Source organism: Misgurnus anguillicaudatus, chromosome 4, assembly GCF_027580225.2.
Source record: "Misgurnus anguillicaudatus chromosome 4, ASM2758022v2, whole genome shotgun sequence".
NCBI classification, from domain to species: Eukaryota; Metazoa; Chordata; class Actinopteri; order Cypriniformes; family Cobitidae; genus Misgurnus; species Misgurnus anguillicaudatus.
In genome coordinates this window covers 8,211,759-8,236,533 of record NC_073340.2, presented here as the reverse complement: position 1 = coordinate 8,236,533, position 24,775 = coordinate 8,211,759, and the positions used below count along the sequence as shown (strand labels likewise).

The window sequence follows — 24,775 nt, the reverse complement described above, 5'->3', positions numbered from 1 at the left end:
TTTTGTCCATCCAAAGCACACTTGTGAACTTCAGGTGGATGCATGTGATATTGTGTGCGAGGGTGGATCTGTGGCATGTGCAGGAACTGTGATCAAAGAACTTATATTGACAAGAAGTGAAAACCAATAGAACGTACCACTGCAACACCAGCGCCCAGCAATATATAGGCTCCATACATATACACACATATCAGAATTGCTAGAAATGGATTATGTAATCTAAATAATCTCTGTCCAAAAGTGGCAATTAACAGACATAGCAATGCATCATGTTCTATAAGATTATCATGTTAAAATGGAATTACTCAATAAAGCAAGAAAAAAACTACCTCAAATGTGTATCTATTTAAAACATCAAAATCATCACACGCAAAAGTCGCTAGAGCAATAGACGGTTTCATCGGACGCACGTGATACACGTCTGGATCCGAACCTTACTTCCGGTTTCGTTTTTTTAATGGTCTGACTAGTTGCTAAACTGATCTCTTGAACAAATGCCTCGTCGAAAATAACAATAAAGTTGTATCCACGTGGACTCGCATTAAGGGTCCCTAAAGTCAACAACTACCTGAAAGTACCAAAACCACCTTTTGGAAACTTTTATTGGAAGTGTAAATACTTTTTTTATTTAGAGCAGAGTCCCATTAGTTTGAATGGAGAGGGCGGGGTTATGACTTGTACTGCAGCCAGCCACCAGGGGGCGATCACAGAGCCAGAGGCTTCCCTTTTCAAGGCTTATGAGCAGTGTTAGGAAAGTTCACTTTCTACATGAACTAGTTCAGTTCACAGTTCACAAATTTTAAAATGAACTAGTTCAGTTCATAGCTCGTATTTCCAAATTTTGAACTAGTTCACAGTTCCAAAAATGAACTAATTTACTTATAGTTCTTTTTCCCCATATTATTTAAAAAAATATATTGCCATATAGCCCATATAGAATCACAGACAGGAATGATTTTATCAGTTTTAACACTGAAGCTAAATGCATCAGATTTCATATTCATATCCAACTTTAAATCCTTATCCAACCAGGGTTTACGAGCATTGACTGTCTTTTAATTTTTGTATTTGCTTGCACATACCTTGAAAGGCTAGCCGGGTTCAAGGGGGTTTTCCGGGCGAGAAGCGCTGCGAGGCGTTGAGTGTATGACAACTCAGGTATTGCACACCGCACGTGCACGTTAAATAGCGTGATCTTGTCTATTTCAAGATCCAGAATATGTGTAAGAAGCCTTTGTTAATCGTTAACGATTTAGGACAAATATGATGTTATGTTAACTAATGTTAAACTATGCGAGTGGCGCAGCAGGGATTTGGATAGCAGCGTCCAGTCAGTGTTGTTTTGATGACGTATGCAGCCTGGTGGCAGTGTTGCCAGATTGGGTGTTTTTTTCCGCTACACATTAAGGCCTGTTTACAGTGTGTTTTAGACGGGTTTTCGCCTGGAAGACTCTATAGAAATCTGGCACCCTACTGAATGACGTTAAAGTGAGAGAACGTGCCGTTCACAAGCCCCAGAATGAACGAGTTCACCTTGCGTTCATCAGGCAGTAATACAGTACGTTCAGTTCACGTTCGCCCAAAATATGAAGTAGTTCAACACTGCTTATGAGGCACACCCGGACAGGACCTATAAGGTTGCTTAGTTGGCAAGGAACACAGTCACTGAGTTGGCAACACTGCTTCAGCCAATCCCCTTTTTTTAAGCAAGTAAGCCCCGCCCACTTATTAACATTGAATTTGCATACAAGTTGAAAATAAAAATGAACACGAAAATTAAAACGAAAATGAAAAAGAAAAACAGAACATAAAATTAAAACTGAACTTTACATTTTAATTTTGTCCCTATTATTGCTTGGGCATGAATAAAAAGCCTTTTAAAAAATGTATTTACAGATTCCTTTTCAAGCTTGCCTTTTAATTTTAATATTGTCAGTCTTGTCTCAAGGTTATATTGAAAATGAACTGTCAAATAATCAATTTAATTTAATTTTTCAATTTGGCCGGAATGATGCTTCATCACGTTAAAAATGAAAATGAAATAATTTAATATAATGTTTTAATTTTTATTTTAGCATTTCATTTTCAAATTTGGGACATATTTTGCGATTTTATTTTTTATTTTATAATTTAATTAATTATTTTATAATTTAATTAATTAATTTTAAAAAGTCCAAAACACCTTCCTTAGGTTTCCTCTATGGCCAGCTTAAGGGTGCGGCGTCCCAGCGCCCCCTAGTGACCAGCCGCTACTGGGTGTAAGGGGAAATCCCCTATATGGCGAGGCTGCAGACCGTCTCCATGGAAACGGAGTTGTACACTGACGTCATGGCTATATAAACCGAAGACTCTCCGCGAGCGCTCATTCCTTTGGTTAATCTGAACGACACAGGACGGATTAATTAGCGGTTGCTCTTAACAAAGCGAAAAACTCAAAACTCTACAGATACATTGTTCGAGGACAGAAAGTTTATTCAGTTCATTCAGTTTATTCTGTTTATTCTGTTTAGACCGAGTTTTCACAGTGTGTCTACAATCCACTTGATCGTGTCTTCATCACCGTCTTCTACAGACTTTGGTGGAGGTGTTGAAAAGGTGGATTTCCCCCTCCCTATCACCACTGTCAGCATCTCGACTTCATCGTTGTTCGCCAGGTGCATCGATGTAGAAGAAGCTGGAAAAGTGGATTTACCCCCAACTACCTTTCCGGTGAACTACTACTGTCCGCTGTGGGCTTTTTAGGAGGACACGCCGATGTGGTAATTGTTCCGAACGGTGAAACGTCTGTTCAGTACCCTGGACCGTTATCCTTATCAGACGACATAAGCAGCGTTTGGTTACAAACAGAAGGAGAAGAGGAGAGTGTTGTAGCTGCTGAAAACAACATAGCAGGTGAGTCTGAAGTGGACGATGTAACTTTATGCATATTATATAGGCTACACCGTACAGGACATGTTTTATTAATAATAATGATAATGATAACGGTTGATAATAATCCAAAGATGTGGTACATGAATGTGTATTTAAAAGCTAATTGCAAAGCACATATTTTAAGGTGGAACGTTAGAGTTGCTGACAGGAGCAGCGCGCACGTCTTAAATTAGGTCTGCTGTGTTTCCTCTGGGATTTTTCCAGCTTTGGCGGCAGTACATAATCATTTTTAAAACGTAGAATATATACGTGTATTTTATAATTTTCATGCTGTCGTTGGCTTTTCCTTATACTTATATCCTATGGATTATCTTTATTTGATTTAAAGTGGATTTTCTAAAAATACGTTTGCAGCTCAGTTCGCATCTTTATTGTGTAACGTTACAAGTTGTGTGTAGCGGAAACACTTGTCTCGTCTGTGTGTAGATTTTTTTTCTTCCAAACGCTGTTGTTGACTTCTGAGATCGTCCAGTCTTCATTCATGCAGTTTTAAAAGTAAAAGTAAATGAATTTAAGCATGAATGACATAACGGGGTGGTTTCCCAGACAGGGATTAGACTAGTTCTAGACTAAAATAAATGTAAGAGCTGCCCAAACTGAAAACAACTTGCACTGACATATCTTAAAATACATCAGTGCCCTTTGTTTTGCCTCAAAATGCATACCAGTGATGATTTTAGTAAGGCATGTTTGTTAAAACTAGTAATATTTCCTATTTAAAGGCCTAGTCCTGGCTTAAGCTAATCCTTGTCCGGGAAACCCCCCCAATCACATTGTTGATTCCAAAAGTACGATGTGCTTCCTTATACAACTTTTTATTTTACTCGGAAAATATCACATTCATGTGAAAAAATGGATAAAAGCTAAGCCAAAAAAGAAATTAAACATTAGACAAAATCAAGAACAAAAAGCAAGAAAGACCTATGAAGCATTTTGTTACTTTAAATTGTTGTAACTTGCCAATGGCATGAACATTTTTTATTTTACATTTTTATGTACGTTTATTTGTTTTCCACTTGTTGCGAGTTGTATATTTATGTATAAACATTTGTATAATTCTTGTATTTGTGTAATTAAAAAAAAAAAAAAAGGTTGCACTTGTTTTTAAGACACAGATTAATCTTTGCCAGGTTGTAAGTGCAGCCAACAGCAGCACGTGTTGTTCATCTGTTTTGTAATGATTTTTACAATTTTACAAATGATTTTTGAACAATTTACTGCTGTCATAATAAGCCATTTATCGTTACAGCACTAATTTACCCATAATTTATTTTTACAGCAATGGATTTTGTTCTTCCAAATGGTGTGTTGTCTTCTGAGATTGTTCAGCATCCTGGACCCTCCTCAGAAGCCATAAACAGTGTTTGTTTTGAAGAAGAAGGAGGAGACGAGAATGCTGAAAACATCTCATCAGGTGAGATTGAAGTGGACTGTGTAACTTTAACGCACACGCACAGTAATTGTGTGGATTTTTAGGCACCTGCAAATGTGATTAAAACCTTATTGACCTTCATTAAATGGTTATCAAGTAAAATTGGGTGATATTAAACCATTAAAGGGATAGTTCATAGAATAATTTTCTCATCCTCATGTTGTTCTAAACCTGTATAAATGTATTTTTTTCTGACCAACACAAAAGAAGATATTTTGAGAAATGATGGTAAGCGCACAGCTCATTACAGTAACCATTGACTTCCATTGTAGGAAAAAAAATGATGAACCCCATTCACTTCCATAATAGGAGAAAAGAATACTATAGAAGTGAATGGGGCTCATGAACGGTTTGGTTACACACATTTCTCAAAATATCTTTCTTCATGTTCATCAAAACAAAGACATTTAGACATGTTTGTAACAACAGCGAGAAAATGATGACAGAATTTTCATTTTTGGGTGAACTATCTCTTTAAATGATTCGCCCTTTGCAGGAGTTTAGATAAAGATATCTGCAATATAACGTGCTTTCATGCTAAACTCGTCTAGAGAGGATGAGAGAGAGCTTTTGAATGAACAATGAATCATTGTTTGTTTGTTTGTTTGTTTTTAGGGAAAAAAACAGCAAAATCCATTAAAAGAAGAATTGCAAAATTTTTCCGTACAATGGGGAAGAAGATCAAGAGCCCTTTTGTTCACTGCTTCGGTAGGAACAAAGTGGAATCTTTCGTACCCTCCCCAGAGCTGAATCCGGGGAAGGCCAGTGATGATCTGGTCAAATCAGAGATGAAGACCAGTTCCGGGATGAAGGCTGATGATGATATTGTCCATCCCGTGGCAAAGGCAGACTATGATCTGCTGAATACTACAAAGCCTGAGGATGTATCGTCTGCCCCCCAGCATTTCACTGGCACTTCTTCCGTCAGTATTCCTCAGTTTGTCATCCCGAGGGCAGATACCAGTCTGCATATTGTGGATTTTAGCGAAGACGATTCAGTCGATACTGTGCTGAATGCTCGCACCAATCCTGCCAATCCCAAGCCAAAGAAGCCAACCTCATCTACTAGCGGTGAGTCTACTGTCATTGTTTACCTTCCTGCTGTTGTAGTTTATTTAAATCAATCAAAGTTTTTGTGTTTTTCATGATCTGTGCTTTTTGATTATGATATTGATACAGATGAGGTGCTTGGGGCGATTGGCTTTACCAGCAGGATGTACCCAAAAAGCCACGAATCTGATGACAAACGGGTAACAAACTCAAATTATCATTGATGTGTAAATTGTAGAGCAGGGGTCTCCAACGGATAAAACATTTTGGTAACTCTTCTGGAGGGCTACTTTTTGATATAGTTTACTTAAAACTTTTTTGTTTATTTTATTTTACTTGTTGATAAAGGGTTTCATTAATCCATGTGAACCCAAGGAGAAGACGGACACCAACCCTGCCAATCTCAAGCCAAAGAAGCCAACCTCATCTACTAGCGGTGAGTCTACTGTCATTGTTCCCTTTCATGCTGTTGTAGTTTATTTAAATCAATCAAAGTTTTTGTGTTTTTCATGATTTGTGCTTTTTGATTATGATACTGATACAGATGAGATGCTTGGGACGAGTGGCTTTACCAGCAGGATGTACCCAAAAAGCCATGAATCTGATGGCAAACAGGTAACAAACTCAAATTATCATTGATGTGTAAATTCTAGAGCAGGGGTCTCCAACCTTTTTGTGGCAAGGGCTACCACAACGGATAAAACATTGTGTTAGCCCTTCTGAAGGGCTACTTTTTGATATAGTCTACTCAAAACTTTTTTTTATTTTACTTGTTAATAAAGGGTTTCATTAATCCATGTGAACCCAAGGAGAAGACGGACACCATCTCTGCCAATCCCAAGCCAAAGAAGCCAACCTCATCTACTAGCGGTGAGTCTACTGTCATTGTTTACCTTCCTGCTGTTGTTGTTTATTTAAATCAAAGTTTTTGTGTTTTTCATGACCTGTGCTTTCTGATTATAATATTAATACAGATGAGATGCTTGGGGCGATTGGCTTTACCAGCAAGGTGTACCAAGAAAGAGAAGACTCCGATGGCAAACAGGTAACAAACTCAAATTATCATTGATGTGTAAATTCTAGAGCAGGGGTCTCCAACCTTTTTGTGAGCAAGGGCTACCATAATGGATAAAACATCACAGACTATGTGCCCTTCAAGGGTGCATTGAAAATGCCCAGATTTTAGATTCTCAAAGCTTGAAAGTTATGTGTACAGTGTCGCAAGCATATTTTTCACGTTTTTTTTTTTTGTATTTGCAGGTCGCCATAAAGCAAGTTTGGGAATGGAAACATAATCCTTACACTGATATTGTAAGTTATCAAAACAAGTCTGTGAAAAGATAATTTCTTTATGTAATATTATTTATTTATGCATAAATGTGTTATAAATATATATATTTAGTTGATGAAGTGCTTATCGCTTTAAGATTGGTTGAAACTTGTAGACAGATGATATCTATTTTATCTTAATTTTATCAGAAGGTTAACAACAATTCAAATGATGCCAATTTTAAGACTGGCACCATTCCCAAGACAAAGGGTTTCATTGATCCATATGAACCCAAGGAGAAGACGGACACCAACCCTGCCAATCCCAAGCCAAAGAAGCCAACCTCATCTACTAGCGGTGAGTCTACTGTCATTGTTCCCTTTCATGCTGTTGGAGTTCATTTAAATCAAAAGTTTTTGTGTTTTTCATGATCTGTGCTTTCTGATTATAATATTGATTCAGATGAGGTGGTTGGGGCGATTGGCTTTACCAGCAAGGTGTACCAAGAAAGAGAAGACTCCGATGGCAAACAGGTAACAAACTCAAATTTCTTTCAGCAAACAGTGTGCTCTTTACATAAAGATTTATGTTTACTCAAAACATTAACCGAGTTAACCGATTGTAGATTCTCAAAGCTTGAAAGTTATGTGCAGAGTGTCAGGTGAGAAATAAACTCGCAAGCATATTTTTCATGTTTCTTTCTGTATTTGCAGGTCAACATCAAGCAAGTTTCAAAATGGACCCGTAACCCTTGCATTAATATTGTAAGTTATCAAAACAAGTTTGTGAAAAACATTGTTTTATGTAATTATATTATTTATTTATTTATTTAAATATAGTGCTTATTGCTTTAAATAGAAATGTGTGGATTGATATGTATTTTATCTTAATTTTATCAGAAGGCTGACAATAATCCAGGCAATGCCAAATTAAAGACTGGCACCATTCCCAAGGCAAAGGCTGGCACCGGTGTTGGCAATCCAGTTCGAAAACCTATTGCTATTCCCTGTGGTATCATGGTGAAGGCAGACCCCAAACCTGCCATCCCCAAAAAGACGGCTGTTTTTCATGAGCGTGATAAGAAGGTGAAGGCAGACCCCAAACCTGCCATCCCCAAAAAAACGGCTGTTTTTCATAATCGTGATAAGAAGGTGAAGGCAGACCCCAAACCTGCCATCCCCAAAAAGACGGCTGTTTTTCATAATCGTGATAAGAAGGTGAAGGCAGTAACCAAACCTGCCATTCCAAAGAAGACAGCTGATACCGAGGTGAAAGCATATAGCGAGGAGATCAATGCGGCACACAGTGAGTCTACTGTTATGATTACTCTAAATTGGTGGATCTTAATCGTTTTGATGGCCTCTTATTTTCCACAGAAATATTTGACGGATCCCCTACTCACCGTATAGAAATATACAGATATGTTTTAGCTTATTTCATTGCTTGTTTTATCTTGTTTTAAATCCTTTCAAGTCATCTTATGGCCCCTTTGGAAGTCTTTTGGGCCTGTCCTTTAGAAACAACGCTGTAAGGATGGGTTGCAATAACAAACCCCTGATTTGCTCTGAACTCTGCTTAACTTTATTCTTGTTGGTCAACTCATAAACATGAAATGTGGCATTGTTGCTGTTTGAGTTCTTATACTAAATCAAAGGTTCTAGCAACCGCATACATTTTCATGTTTTCTGTCTGTTTTTCAGGAACCTTGTGTCATGATTATTGTATTGATACAGATAATCCGCTTGGTAAAGGTAGCTTTGGCGCTGTGTTTCCGGGGACCAGTAAAGCCGATGGCAAACCGGTAGGGCACTCAAACTTATTTCAACAAACATTTTGCTCTGTACAGGTTTGATCAAAACATTTGTTAAATCAGTTAACAGATTGTAACTCAGTGGTTTTCTCTATTTGCAGGTTGCTATCAAGTTTGTGAAACGAAGGCAACCAAACCGTTACTTTATCATGGTAAGTTACAGTAGTTGTTTAAGTGCTTATTACTGTAATAATATAACTGTAGGTTACATGAAGCACAGTTTAACAGACACTAAAATGCTATAAGCACCAAATAATATTAAGATGGAAAGGCTTTATTGTTTATGTTTATAAATATAAAAGCAGTGGAAATTAAGCCTACTGTAGGTACAATACAAAAACAAAATGTTTTTGTCTAAAGAGCAACTTATTAACAACTAATGTTTTTCTTCAGCCTGGATCTGGACTGGTTCTCACAGAACTAGTAGTGTTGCACACATTAAAGGAGGATCCAAACCCTCATGTGATCAAACTTTATGACAGCTATGAGGATCCGGATTACTTCATACTCGTCATGGAGCGGCCTGATCCTTGCATGACCTTGAATGAGTTTATTAAACTTCAACGAGGTCTGCTGGAATCAACAGCACGCATCCTAATGCGTCAGGCAGTCATGGCTGTAAAACATTGCTTTAAGCATGAGACTTTTCATACTGACCTCCACGCTGGCAACTTCCTCGTGGATAAAAACAACATGCTGCTGAAGCTGATCGACTTTGGGTGCTGTGACCGATTAAGAGACACGGCCTATGCATATGAAGAGTATTTGGGTAAGTTTTTTTTCATACCATAGTGTAGTGAAGCAATCTGCTTGTAGTGACTTATTGATCATGTGACTCTATCACACAACAACTGTCTTGCTTACAGGGGCACCGGCTTATCGGCCACCTGAGGTCCGCAACAGGGGCAGATACCACGCCATGTCAAGCAGTGTCTGGTCTCTGGGAACTCTGCTCTATTATATGGTTAATGTAAACTTGCCCTTTCCCAAATATGGGCCAGTAACTGAAGGCATGATAAACCACGAGAATGACTATTTAACAAAGCGTAAGTAAACGGCACAAACACAATAGGTCAGTTAAGTCTCTGATCAAATGCACAGTATCTGTGAAAGACAGTCAGTAAACATTATCCGAGCATATGCAGGACTCAGTGCAAGGATTATCCCCCTGCCAAATTGTTTCAATATTTTTGCTTTCACTGCTAAAACAAACATCCTGTAATATACCAGCAGAAAGATGTGATTCATTACTACTTAGCAGTTAGTTAAACTGCCCATATTTTATAAAACTATCATGAGCATTGACCGGTCAGTTTAAAGTTCTGAAAAAAGGCTGGATAATATTTGAGCTATACTGAAGATGCATGTTGAGATATACATTATATTAAACATACATTATATTATTAAAGAAATCTGTAACCTTAAGTTCATGTGATCAGAGACTTTATATAGTCTTTTAATTTAAAATGATGACAATAATGTTTCCACATGCCATAACAGTTTATATGAAGATCATTTTCTTTTCACTACTCACATATCTTAGAAACTTTACTTTAGTGATCAACATTAGTGCTCTTGATTAACCAGATTTATCCTAAAACATGCACAGAGATTCAGGATCTGATTGAGAAGTGCCTGTCCATTGATCCAGCTAAACGACCAACTCTAGACCAGATGTTAGAACATCCCTGGTTTAAAATGGGTGAAGAAGGAGGGATGGTAGGCCATTTAGTCCAACATTATTATGAAATATGAGGTATTGCAGTGGTTCCCCTGTCTGTATTTGGTATAATAACACCTGCTAAATCTGCTTCTTCTAGTCAGCCGAATTCCGTCAGATCATGGATGAACTCACCGACAAAGCCAGTTAGACCATCAAGAAAGCCAGTTAGACCATCAAGAAAGTCAGTAAGACCATTTAGGAAGTCAGACAGACAAATTATCATTGTGTAAATTCTAGAACAGGGGTCTCCAACCTTTTTGTGAGCAAGGGCTACCACAATGGATAAAACATTTTGGTAGCCCTTCTGGGGGGCTAATTTTTGATATAGTCTACTCGAAACCTTTTATTTTATTTTTTATTTTACTTGTTGAGATGTTTTAATTCAATTCAATTTTATTTATGTAGTGCTTTTCTCAATTGTTAATTGTTTCAAGGCAGCTCTTATATATATATATATATATATATATATATATATATATATATATATATATATATATATAAATACTATCGGGGTATGTGAACGGGTATATGCTTTGTTTTGGACAAACTAACTATTGCGGGATAAGTACATTTACTGGACATTTTATGTGAATGCTTTGTTAAAGAAGAATGTCTTAAATTTAGATTTAAATTGATCTACTGGGTCTGATACTCGAACATTATTTGGTAAATCATTCCAGAGCTTAGGGACTAAGTAGGAAAAGGATCTACCACCTTTAGACATTTTTGATATTCTAGGGATAATTAAGTGGCCAGAATTTTGTGATCGCAGTTTACGTGGTGGATTGTATTCTGATAGTAGTTCTTTAATATACAAGGGCGCTAGGCCATTTAAGGCTTTGTAGGTGATTAGTGATATTTTAAATTGTATCTGATATTTAACTGGTAGCCAATGTAAAGATGCCAGAATTGGACTTATGTGGTCATACTTTTTAGATCGAGTAAGCACTCTTGCGACAGGGTTTTGAACCAGCTGTAACTTGTTTACCTGATTTGCGTGACATCCCCCGAGTAACGAGTTACAATAGTCTATTCTAGAGGTCATAAAAGCGTGGATAAGCTTTTCTGCATCTGATGCAGACATCATATGACGTATTTTTGAAATATTTCTAAGATGGAAGAATGCTGTGTGGCAGACGTTGGAGATATGACTATTGAAAGATAGATTGCTGTCGAACATCATGCCTAAGTTCTTAACCGTGGAAGATGGCCCCCACCGTGCAGCCATCTATGGGCAACTTGTAATCTGACATATTATGTTTGGAGCGATTTGGTTCAATATAAAGTATCTCTGTCTTATTGGAGTTTATTATAAGAAAGTTATGTGCCATCCAGTCACTAATATCGCTAATGCAGTCTGTTAGCTTAGAGAACTGGTGTGTTTCGCTAGGATGTGACGAGATAAAGTAAAGCTGGGTATCATCCGCATAGCAGTGAAAACTTATGTTTCCTGATAATGTCTCCTAGAGGTAACATATATAATAAGAATAGGATAGGACCTAAAACTGATCCCTGTGGTACGCCAAACTTAACCGGGGAGTGATATGACTCTTCCTCATTTACATAAACAAAGTGATAGCGATTGGTTAGATACGCTCTTAACCAGGCTAACGCCTGACCACTGATGGCAACATAGTTTTCTAGTCTATTGAGTAAGATTGTGTGATCTATTGTGTCAAAGGCTGCACTAAGGTCTAGTTATATAAGGATTGAGATTTCACAACGATCGGATGTTAAAAGGAGGTCATTTGTAACTCTAAGCAGTGCTGTCTCTGTGCTATGGTGGGGCCTGAATCCCGATTGGACCTTTTCATACATACTATTATTCACTAAAAATGCGCATAGCTGGCTTGCCACTACTTTTTCTAATATTTTAGATAGAAAAGGTAGATTTGAGATTGGTCTAAAGTTATTAAACTCTCCCTGATCAAGGTGTGTTTTTTTAATGAGCGGTCTAATAAATGCTAGTTTGAAAGCTGTTGGAACGTATCCTAATTCTAGCGATGAGTTAAAGATATTTAGTACTGGGTCTGACACTACATGAAATACCTCTTTAAGTAATTGTGTGGTGACGGAGTCTTACATACAGGACGATGATTTGGTTGAGAGCTCTTCTATTGTTGTAGCTTTAAATGACTCAAGATGTTCGTATGGTAATCTAGTGTTAAATGTAAAATCTGCGATATAATGTGCTTTCATGCTAAACTCATCAAGAGAGGATGAGAGAGAGATTTTGAATGAACAATGAATCATTGTTTGTTGGTTTGTTTGGTTTTAGGAAAAAACCCATCAAAATCCATTTAAAGAAAAATTACAACATTTTTCCAGACATTGGGGAAGAAGATAAAGAGCCCCTTTTGTTCACTGCTTCGGTAGGAACAAAGTGGTACCTTTCGTACCCTCCCCAGAGCTGAAACCGGGGAATCCGGGAAGGCCAATGATGATCTGGACAATTCAGAGATGAAGACCAGTTCCGGGATGAAGGCTAATGATGATATTTCTCATCCCGTGGCAAAGGCAGACTATGATCTGCTGAATACTACAAAGCCTGAGGATGTATCGTCCGCCCCCCAGCATTACACTGGCACTTCTTCCGTCAGTATTCCTCAGTTTGTCATCCCGAGGGCAGATACCAGTCTGCATATTGTGGATTTTAGCGAAGACGATTCAGTCGATACTGTGCTGAATGCTCGCACCAATCCTGCCAATCCCAAGCCAAAGAAGCCAACCTCATCTACTAGCGGTGAGTCTACTGTCATTGTTTACCTTCCTGCTGTTGGAGTTTATTTAAATTAATCAAAGTTTTTGTGTTTTTCATGATCTGTGCTTTTTGATTATGATATTGATACAGATGAGGTGCTTGGGGCGATTGGCTTTACCAGCAGGATGTACCCAAAAAGCCATGAATCTGATGGCAAACAGGTAACAAACTCAAATTATCATTGATGTGTAAATTCTAGAGCAGGGGTCTCCAACGGATAAAATATTTTGTTAACCCTTCTGGAGGGCTACTTTTTGATATAGTTTAAACTTTTTTGTTTATTTTATTTTACTTGTTGATAAAGGGTTTCATTAATCCATTGCCAATTTTAAGACTGGCACCATTCCCAAGACAAAGGGTTTTATTAATCCATATGAACCCAAGGAGAAGATGGACACCAACCCTGCCAATCCCAAGCCAAAGAAGCCAACCTCATCTACTAGCGGTGAGTCTACTGTCATTGTTCCCTTTCCTGCTGTTGTAGGTTATTTAAATCAACCAAAGTTTTTGTGTTTTTTATGACCTGTGCTTTCTGATCATAATATTGATACAGATGAGATGCTTGGGGCGATTGGCTTTACCAGCAAGGTGTACCAAGAAAGAGAAGACTCCGATGGCAAACAGGTAACAAACTCAAATTATCATTGATGTGTAAATTCTAGAGCAGGGGTCTCCAACCTTTTTGTGAGCAAGGGCTACCACAATAGATAAAACATCACAGACTATGTGCCATACCTTTCGCTAAGGGCCCTTCAAGGCTGTATGGAAAATGCCCAGATTTTAGATTCTCAAAGCTTGAAAGTTACGTGTACAGTGTCGCAAGCATATTTTTCATGTTTTTTTTTTTGTATTTGCAGGTCGCCATAAAGCAAGTTTGGGAATGGAAAGATAATCCTTACACTGATATTGTAAGTTATCAAAACAAGTCTGTGAAAAGATAATTTCTTTATGTAATATTATTTATTTATGCATAAATGTGTTATAAATATATATATTTAGTTGATTAAGCGCTTATCGCTGTAAGATTGATAGAAATTTGTAGACAGATATGATATCTATTTGATCTTAATTTTATCAGAAGACTTACAACAATTCAGATGATGCCAAATTTAATACTGGCACCATTCCCAAGACAAAGGGTTTCATTGATCCATATGAACCCAAGGAGAAGACGGACGCCAACCCTGCCAATCTCAAGCCAAAGAAGCCAACCTCATCTACTAGCGGTGAGTCTACTGTCATTGTTCCCTTTCCTGCTGTTGTAGTTTATTTAAATCAATCAAAGTTTTTGTGTTTTTCATGATCTGTGCTTTCTGATTATAATATCGATTCAGATGAGGTACTTGGTGCGATTGGCTTTACCAGCAGGATGTGCCAAAAAAGCCATGAATCTGATGGCAAACAGGTAACAAACTCAAATTATCATTGATGTGTAAATTCTAGAGCAGGAGTCTCCAACCTCTTAGTGAGCAAGGGCTACCACAATAGATAAAACATCACAGACTATGTGCCGTACCTTTCGCTAAGGGCCCTTCAAGGCTGTATGGAAAATGCCCAGATTTTATATTATCAAAGCTCTAAAGTTATGTGTAATGTCAGGTGAAAAAATAAACTCGCAAGCATATTTTTCATGGTTTTTTTTGTATTTGCAGGTCGCCATAAAGCAATTTTGGGAATGGAAACATAATCCTTACACTGATATTGTAAGTTATCAAAACAAGTTTGTGAAAAGATAATTTTTTAATGTAATATTATTTATTTATGCATTGATGCTTATCGCTGTAAGATTGGTTGAAATTTGTAGACAGATGATATCTATTTTATCTTAATTTTATCAGAAGGTTAACAACAATTCAAATGATGCCAATTTTAAGACTGGCACCATTCCCAAGACAAAGGGTTTTATTAATCCATATGAACCCAAGGAGAAGATGGACGCCAACCCTGCCAAACCCAAGCCAAAGAAGCCAACCTCATCTACTAGCGGTGAGTCTACTGTTATTGTTTCCTTTCCTGCTGTTGGATTTCATTTAAATCAATCAAAGTTTTTGTGTTTTTCATGATCTGTGCTTTTTGATTATGATATTGATTCAGATGAGGTGGTTGGGGCGATTGGCTTTACCAGCAAGGTGTACCAAGAAAGAGAAGACTCCGATGGCAAACAGGTAACAAACTCAAATTTCTTTCAGCAAACATTGTGCTCTTTACATAAAGATTTATGTTTACTCAAAACATTAACCGAGTTAACCGATTGTAGATTCTCAAAGCTTGAAAGTTATGTGCAGAGTGTCAGGTGAGAAATAAACTCGCTAGCATATTTTTCATGTTTCTTTCTGTATTTGCAGGTCAACATCAAGCAAGTTTCAAAATGGACCCGTAACCCTTGCATTAATATTGTAAGTTATCAAAACAAGTTTGTGAAAAACATTGTTTTATGTAATTTTTATTTATTTATTTTTTAAACATAGTGCTTATTGCTTTAAATAGAAATGTGTGGACATAATTGATATGTATTTTATCTTAATTTTATCAGAAGGCTGACAATAATCCAGGCAATGCCAAATTAAAGACTGGCACCATTCCCAAGGCAAAGGCTGGCACCAGTGTTGGCAATCCAGTTCGAAAACCTATTGCTATTCCCTGTGGTATCATGGTGAAGGCAGACCCCAAACCTGCCATCCCCAAAAAGACGGCTGTTTTTCATGAGCGTGATAAGAAGGTGAAGGCAGTAACCAAACCTGCCATTCCAAAGAAGACAGCTGATACCGAGGTGAAAGCAGATAGCGAGGAGATCGATCCGGCACACAGTGAGTCTACCGTTATGATTACTCTAAATTGGTGGATCTTAATCGTTTTGATGGCCTCTTATTTTCCACAGAAATATTTGACGGATCCCCTACTCACCATATAGAAATATACAGATATGTTTTAGCTTATTTCATTGCTTGTTTTAAATCCTTTCAAGTCATCTTATGGCCCCTTTGGAAGTCTTTTGGGCCTGTCCTTTAGAAACAACGCTGTAAGGATGGGTTGCAATAACAAACCCCTGATTTGCTCTGAACTCTGCTTAACTTTATTCTTGTTGGTCAACTCATAAACATGAAATGTGGCATTGTTGCTGTTTGAGTTCTTATACTAAATCAAAGGTTCTAGTAACCGCATACATTTTCATGTTTTCTGTCTGTTTTTCAGGAACCTTTTGTGATGATTATTGTATTGATACAGATAATCCGCTTGGTAAAGGTAGCTTTGGCGCTGTGTTTCCGGGGACCAGTAAAGCCGATGGCAAACCGGTAGGGCACTCAAACTTATTTCAACAAACATTTTGCTCTGTACAGGTTTGATCAAAACATTTGTTAAATCAGTTAACAGATTGTAACTCAGTGGTTTTCTCTATTTGCAGGTTGCTATCAAGTTTGTGAAACGAAGGCAACCAAACCGTTTCTTTATCATGGTAAGTTACAGTAGTTGTTTAAGTGCTTATTACTGTAATTAATATAACTGTAGGTTACATGAAGCACAGTTTAACAGACACTAAAATGCTATAAGCACCAAATAATATTAAGATGGAAAGGCTTTATTGTTTATGTTTACAAATATAAAAGCAGTGGAAATTAAGCCTACTGTAGGTACAATACAAAAACAAAATGTTTTTGTCTAAAGAGCAACTTATTAACAACTAATGTTTTTCTTCAGCCTGGATCTGGAATGGTTCTCACAGAACTAGTAGTGTTGCACACATTAAAGGAGGATCCAAACCCTCATGTGATCAAACTTTATGACAGCTATGAGGATCCGGATTACTTCATACTCGTCATGGAGCGGCCTGATCCTTGCATGACCTTGAATGAGTTTATTAAACTTCAACGAGGTCTGCTGGAATCAACAGCACGCATCCTAATGCGTCAGGCAGTCATGGCTGTAAAACATTGCTTTAAGCATGAGACTTTTCATACTGACCTCCACGCTGGCAACTTCCTCGTGGATAAAAACAACATGCTGCTGAAGCTGATCGACTTTGGGTGCTGTGACCGATTAAGAGACACGGCCTATGCATATGAAGAGTATTTGGGTGAGTTTTTTTTCATACTATAGCGTAGTGTGGCAATCTGCTTGTAGTGACTTATTGATCATGTGACTCTATCACACAACAACTGTCTTGCTTACAGGGGCACCGGCTTATCGGCCACCTGAGGTCCGCAACAGGGGCAGATACCACGCCATGTCAAGCAGTGTCTGGTCTCTGGGAACTCTGCTCTATTATATGGTTAATGGAAACTTGCCCTTTCCCAAATATGGGCCAGTAACTGAAGGCATGATAAACCACGAGAATGACTATTTAACAAAGCGTAAGTAAACGGCACAAACACAATAGGTCAGTTAAGTCTCTGATCAAATGCACAGTATCTGTGAAAGACAGTCAGTAAACATTATTCGAGCATATGCAGGACTCAGTGCAAGGATTATCCCCCTGCCAAATTGTTTCAATATTTTTGCTTTCACTGCTAAAACAAACATCCTGTAATATACCAGCAGAAAGATGTGATTCATTACTACTTAGCAGTTAGTTAAACTGACCGGTCAATGCTCATGATAGTTTTATAAAATATGGGCAGTTTAAAGTTCTGAAAATAGGCTGCATAATATTTGAGCTATACTGAAGATGCATGTTGAGATATACATTATATTAAACATACATTATATTATTAAAGAAATCTGTAACCTTAAGTTCATGTGATCAGAGACTTTATATAGTCTTTTAATTTAAAATGATCACAATAATGTTTCCACATGCCATAACAGTTTATATGAAGATCATTTTCTTTTCACTACTCACATATCTTAGAAACTTTACTTTAGTGATCAACATTAGTGCTCTTGATTAACCAGATTTATCCTAAAACATGCACAGAGATTCAGGATCTGATTGAGAAGTGCCTGTCCATTGATCCAGCTAAACGACCAACTCTAGACCAGATGTTAGAACATCCCTGGTTTAAAATGGGTGAAGAAGGAGGGATGGTAGGCCATTTAGTCCAACATTATTATGAAATATGAGGTATTGCAGTGGTTCCCCTGTCTGTATTTGGTATAATAACACCTGCTAAATCTGCTTCTTCTAGTCAGCCGAATTCCGTCAGATCATGGATGAACTCACCGACAAAGCCAGTTAGACCATCAAGAAAGCCAGTTAGACCATCAAGAAAGTCAGTAAGACCATTTAGGAAGTCAGACAGACAAATTATCATTGTGTAAATTCTAGAGCAGGGGTCTCCAACCTTTTTGTGAGCAAGGGCTACCACAATGGATAAAACATTGTGGTAGCCCTTCTGGGGGGCTACTTTTTGATATAGTCTACTCCAAACCTTTTATTTTATTTTATTTTACTTGTTGAGATGTTTTAATTCAATTCAATTTTATTTATATAGTGCTTTTCTCAATTGTTAATTGTTTCAAAGCAGCTCTTATATATATATATATATAAATACTATCGGGGTATGTGAACGGGTATATGCTTTGTTTTGGACAAACTAACTATTGCGGGATAAGTACATTTACTGGACATTTTATGTGAATGCTTTGTTAAAGAAGAATGTCTTAAGTTTAGATTTAAATTGATCTACTGGGTCTGATACTCGAACATTATTTGGTAAATCATTCCAGAGCTTAGGGACTAAGTAGGAAAAGGATCTACCACCTTTAGACACTTTTGATATTCTAGGGATAATTAAGTGGCCAGAATTTTGTGATCGCAGTTTACGTGGTGGATTGTATTCTGATAGTAGTTCTTTAATATACAAGGGCGCTAGGCCATTTAAGGCTTTGTAGGTGATTAGTGATATTTTAAATTGTATCTGATATTTAACTGGTAGCCAGTGTAAAGATTCCAGAATTGGACTTGTGTGGTCATACTTTTTAGATCGAGTAAGCACTCTTGCGACAGCGTTTTGTTTACCTGATTTGCGTGACATCCCCCGAGTAACGAGTTACAATAGTCTATTCTAGAGGTCATAAAAGCGTGGATAAGCTTTTCTGCATCTGATGCAGACATCATATGACGTATTTTTGAAATATTTCTAAGATGGAAGAATGCTGTGTGGCAGACGTTGGAGATATGACTATCGAAAGATAGATTGCTGTCGAACATCATGCCTAAGTTCTTAACCGTGAAAGATGGCCCCCACCGTGCAGCCATCTATGGGCAACTTGTAATCTGACATATTATGTTTGGAGCGATTTGGTTCAATATAAAGTATCTCTGTCTTATTGGAGTTTATTATAAGAAAGTTATGTGCCATCCAGTCACTAATATCGCTAATGCAGTCTGTTAGCTTAGAGAGCTGGTGTGTTTTGCTAGGATGTGACGAGATAAAGTAAAGCTGGGTATCATCCGCATAGCAGTGAAAACTTATGTTTCCTGATAATGTCTCCTAGAGGTAACATATATATAACAAGAATAGGATAGGACCTAAAACTGATCCCTGTGGTACGCCATACTTACCCGGGGAGTAGGGGTATAACGGTACGCAAAAATCACGGTTCGGTGCGAACCCCTGTTTTGAAGCCACGGTTCGGTTCATTTTCGGTACAGTAAGGGAGAAATGCAAACATTAAACTGCAGGTTGTTTATTACTTTAAACTTTTTTTTACAATTTGTTTACACTTTTTTAAACACTTTATTAAAATATAACTGATAAAATATATATAAAATGAAAAAATAATAAATAAAATACTACTGCAAAGTTCTTTTTTACATTATTTTATAACAGAAGGTAACTCTTATCTTAACATTCTCTTAAACTTTTTCTACTAAAACCTTGAACTAACAAATTCAATTCCTGAATACATTTATGAACTATTAGCCTACATTTTTGCCACTAAAAATTTTCTGTTTTGATTTATTTTGGATTGTTTAACTCACAGAATTGAATTGGCTATGTACCATCTCTGTATAAAAATAATATTACTGCTCTATGTGTAACTGCATAGCAAGCAACATGATGATATACTTAGTATACACTCATTTTGAGATTAGTGAGCTGCATACATAGCCATCTTTGATCTTTTGCACGTTTCTCCTAATCTTTGCTTGTGTCGTCAATGTAAGCTGTAACGAACCCCTCCGCAGCTGAGTGACAGCTGAGTAAACCCGGGTTACAGCTCTTCTCTGTCCCGACCAGCTGATCGCATTGTGACAATGATATGATTGACGTGATATGCAGATGAAAAATCTGATCACGCATTCCTTATTCTTGCTGTCACAGAAAGCGCGTCTCATAAATGCGTAGCAACGAAAGACGTGCATCCTCTCACGCACTTTTGAAAGAACAAAGCAGCGCGTTGACACGCGTTTAACATGCGCTTTTAGATACGAAACGTAAACGTTTACATCAATAATCAAACGGATATACAACTAAGTAAATAAAAATCTTTCTGCGGGCCGAATTATGTTATATGTTTGACAGAAGACTTGCGCTGAACGCGGAGACTTCCGCCACTTAATATGTTCTTGCGGAAACGCACGTATTATGTTCCGCACAGGCGCACACAAAATGCATTCGGCCTTTCGGTGCACGTGCACACCGTGCCGAAAGCCCTGAAACGAAACGGTCCGGTTCAAATACACGTACCGTTACACCCCTACCGGGGAGTGATATGACTCTTCCTCATTTACATAAACAAAGTGATAGCGATTGGTTAGATACGATCTTAACCAGGCTAACGCCTGACCACTGATGGCAACATAGTTTTCTAGTCTATTGAGTAAGATTGTGTGATCTATTGTGTCAAAGGCTGCACTAAGGTCTAGTTATATAAGGATTGAGATTTCACAACGATCGGATGTTAAAAGGAGGTAATTTGTAACTCTAAGCAGCGCTGTCTCTGTGCTATGGTGGGGCCTGAATCCCGATTGGACCTTTTCATACGTACTATTATTCACTAAAAATGCGCATAGCTGGCTTGCCACTACTTTTTCTAATATTTTAGATAGAAAAGGTAGATTTGAGATTGGTCTAAAGTTATTAAACTCTCCCTGATCAAGGTGTGTTTTTTTAATGAGCGGTCTAATAAATGCTAGTTTGAAAGCTGTTGGAACGTATCCTAATTCTAGCGATGAGTTAAAGATATTTAGTACTGGGTCTGACACTACATGAAATACCTCTTTAAGTAATTGTGTGGTGACGGAGTCTTACATACAGGACGATGATTTGGATGAGAGCTCTTCTATTGTTGTAGCTTTAAATGACTCAAGATGTTCGTATGGTAATCTAGTGTTAAATGTAAAATCTGCGATATAATGTGCTTTCATGCTAAAATCATCAAGAGAGGATGAGAGAGAGCTTTTGAATGAACAATGAATCATTGTTTGTTGGTTTGTTTGGTTTTAGGAAAAAAACCATCAAAATCCATTTAAAGAAAAATTACAACATTTTTCCAGACATTGGGGAAGAAGATAAAGAGCCCCTTTTGTTCACTGCTTCGGTAGGAACAAAGTGGTACCTTTCGTACCCTCCCCAGAGCTGAAACCGGGGAATCCGGGAAGGCCAATGATGATCTGGACAATTCAGAGATGAAGACCAGTTCCGGGATGAAGGCTAATGATGATATTTCTCATCCCGTGGCAAAGGCAGACTATGATCTGCTGAATACTACAAAGCCTGAGGATGTATCGTCCGCCCCCCAGCATTACACTGGCACTTCTTCCGTCAGTATTCCTCAGTTTGTCATCCCGAGGGCAGATACCAGTCTGAATATTGTGGATTTTAGCGAAGACGATTCAGTCGATACTGTGCTGAATGCTCGCACCAATCCTGCCAATCCCAAGCCAAAGAAGCCAACCTCATCTACTACCGGTGAGTCTACTGTCATTGTTTACCTTCCTGCTGTTGTAGTTTATTTAAATCAATCAAAGTTTTTGTGTTTTTCATGATTTGTGCTTTTTGATTATGATACTGATACAGATGAGATGCTTTTGGTGATTGGCTTTACCAGCAGGATGTACCCAAAAAGCCATGAATCTGATGGCAAACAGGTAACAAACTCAAATTATCATTGATGTGTAAATTCTAGAGCAGGGGTCTCCAACCTTTTTGTGAGCAAGGGCTACCACAATGGATAAAACATCACAGACTATGTTTCCTTCAAGGCTGTATGGAAAATGCCCAGATTTTAGATTCTCAAAGCTTGAAAGTTATGTGTACAGTGTCGCAAGCATATTTTTCATGGGGTTTTTTTGTATTTGGAGGTCGCCATAAAGCAAGTTTGGGAATGGAAACATAATCCTTACACTGATATTGTAAGTTATCAAAACAAGTCTGTGAAAAGATAATTTCTTTATGTAATATTATTTATTTATGCATAAATGTGTTATAAATATATATATTTAGTTGATTAAGTGCTTATCGCTGTAAGATTGATAGAAATTTGTAGACAGATATGATATCTATTTGATCTTAATTTTATCAGAAGACTTACAACAATTCAGATGATGCCAAATTTAATACTGGCACCATTCCCAAGACAAAGGGTTTCATTGATCCATATGAACCCAAGGAGAAGACGGATGCCAACCCTGCCAATCTCAAGCCAAAGAAGCCAACCTCATCTACTAGCGGTGAGTCTACTGTCATTGTTCCCTTTCCTGCTGTTGTAGTTTATTTAAATCAATCAAAGTTTTTGTGTTTTTTATGACCTGTGCTTTCTGATCATAATATTGATACAGATGAGATGCTTGGGGCGATTGGCTTTACCAGCAAGGTGTACCAAGAAAGAGAAGACTCCGATGGCAAACAGGTAACAAACTCAAATTATCATTGATGTGTAAATTCTAGAGCAGGAGTCTCCAACCTCTTAGTGAGCAAGGGCTACCACAATAGATAAAACATCACAGACTATGTGCCATACCTTTCGCTAAGGGCCCTTCAAGGGTGTATGGAAAATGCCCAGATTTTAGATTCTCAAAGCTTGAAAGTTATGTGTACAGTGTCGCAAGCATATTTTTCATGGGGTTTTTTTGTATTTGCAGGTCGCCATAAAGCAATTTTGGGAATGGAAACATAATCCTTACACTGATATTGTAAGTTATCAAAACAAGTTTGTGAAAAGATAATTTTTTAATGTAATATTATTTATTTATGCATTAATGCTTATTGCTGTAAGATTGGTTGAAATTTGTAGACAGATTATATCTATTTTATCTTAATTTTATCAGAAGGTTAACAACAATTCAAATGATGCCAATTTTAAGACTGGCACCATTCCCAAGACAAAGGGTTTTATTAATCCATATGAACCCAAGGAGAAGATGGACACCAACCCTGCCAAACCCAAGCCAAAGAAGCCAACCTCATCTACTAGCGGTGAGTCTACTGTCATTGTTTACCTTCCTGCTGTTGGAGTTTATTTAAATCAATCAAAGTTTTTGTGTTTTTCATGACCTGTGCTTTCTGATTATAATATTGATTCAGATGAGGTGGTTGGGGCGATTGGCTTTACCAGCAAGGTGTATCGAGAAAGAGAAGACTCCGATGGCAAACAGGTAACAAACTCAAATTTCTTTCAGCAAACATTGTGCTCTTTACATAAAGATTTATGTTTACTCAAAACATTAACCGAGTTAACCGATTGTAGATTCTCAAAGCTTGAAAGTTATGTGCAGAGTGTCAGGTGAGAAATAAACTCGCAAGCATATTTTTCATGTTTCTTTTTGTATTTGCAGGTCAACATCAAGCAAGTTTCAAAATGGACCCGTAACCCTTGCATTAATATTGCAAGTTATCAAAACAAGTTGGTGAAAAACATATTTTTTTATGTAATTATTTATTTATTTATTTAAATATAGTGCTTATTGCTTTAAATAGAAATGTGTAGACATATATGTATTTTATCTTAATTTTATCAGAAGTCTGACAATAATCCAGGCGATGCCAAATTAAAGACTGGCACCATTCCCAAGGCAAAGGCTGGCACCGGTGTTGGCAATCCAGTTCGAAAACCTATTTTTGTTCCATGTAGACAGACAACAAACCTGCAGTTCCCAAGAAGACGGCTTGTTTTCATCCACGTGATACCGAGGTGAAAGCAGATAGCGAGGAGGTCGATCCGGCACACAGTGAGTCTACTGTTATGATTACTCTAAATTGGTGGATCTTAATCGTTTTGATGGCCTCTTATTTTCCACAGAAATATTTGACAGCTCCTCTACTCACCATATAGAAATATACAGATATGTTTTAGCTTATTTCATTGCTTGTTTTATCTTGTTTGAGTTCTTATACTAAATCAAAGGTTCTAGCAACCGCATACATTTTCATGTTTTCTGTCTGTTTTTCAGGAACCTTGTGTGATGATTATTGTATTGATACAGATAATCCGCTTGGTAAAGGTAGCTTTGGCACTGTGTTTCCGGGGACCAGTAAAGCCGATGGCAAACCGGTAGGGCACTCAAACTTATTTCAGCAAACATTGTGCTCTGTACAGATTTAAAGAGCAACTTATTAACAACTAATGTTTTTCTTCAGCCTGGATCTGGATTGGTTCTTACAGAACTAGCAGTGTTGCTCAAGTTAAAGGAAAATCCAAACCCTTATGTGATCAAACTTTATGACAGCTACAGATGTGGCCTTTAAAAACGCGTGTTTTCTCCCGCGGCATTCGCCAATTCGTCTCACAGAGTCTCGCAGAATTCTGCAAGTGCTTTCGGGGGGGCTACTTTCCCTTTTCCCTTAATGTGTTTCGCTTCACAGAATAATCACCAGGTGGCGCATAAGTGTATGCTTTGTCATTGCGGTTGTTTC

General features: G+C 37.6%; 1 long non-coding RNA gene across 1 annotated transcript; it reads left to right on the top strand.

The window, feature by feature from the left end:
• Positions 1-2,349: 2,349 nt before the first annotated feature.
• Positions 2,350-4,346, top strand: LOC141363693 (uncharacterized). Its single transcript, XR_012369209.1, has 2 exons — positions 2,350-2,892; positions 4,211-4,346. It is a non-coding gene; the product is annotated as an uncharacterized lncRNA (long non-coding RNA).
• Positions 4,347-24,775: the final 20,429 nt, after the last annotated feature.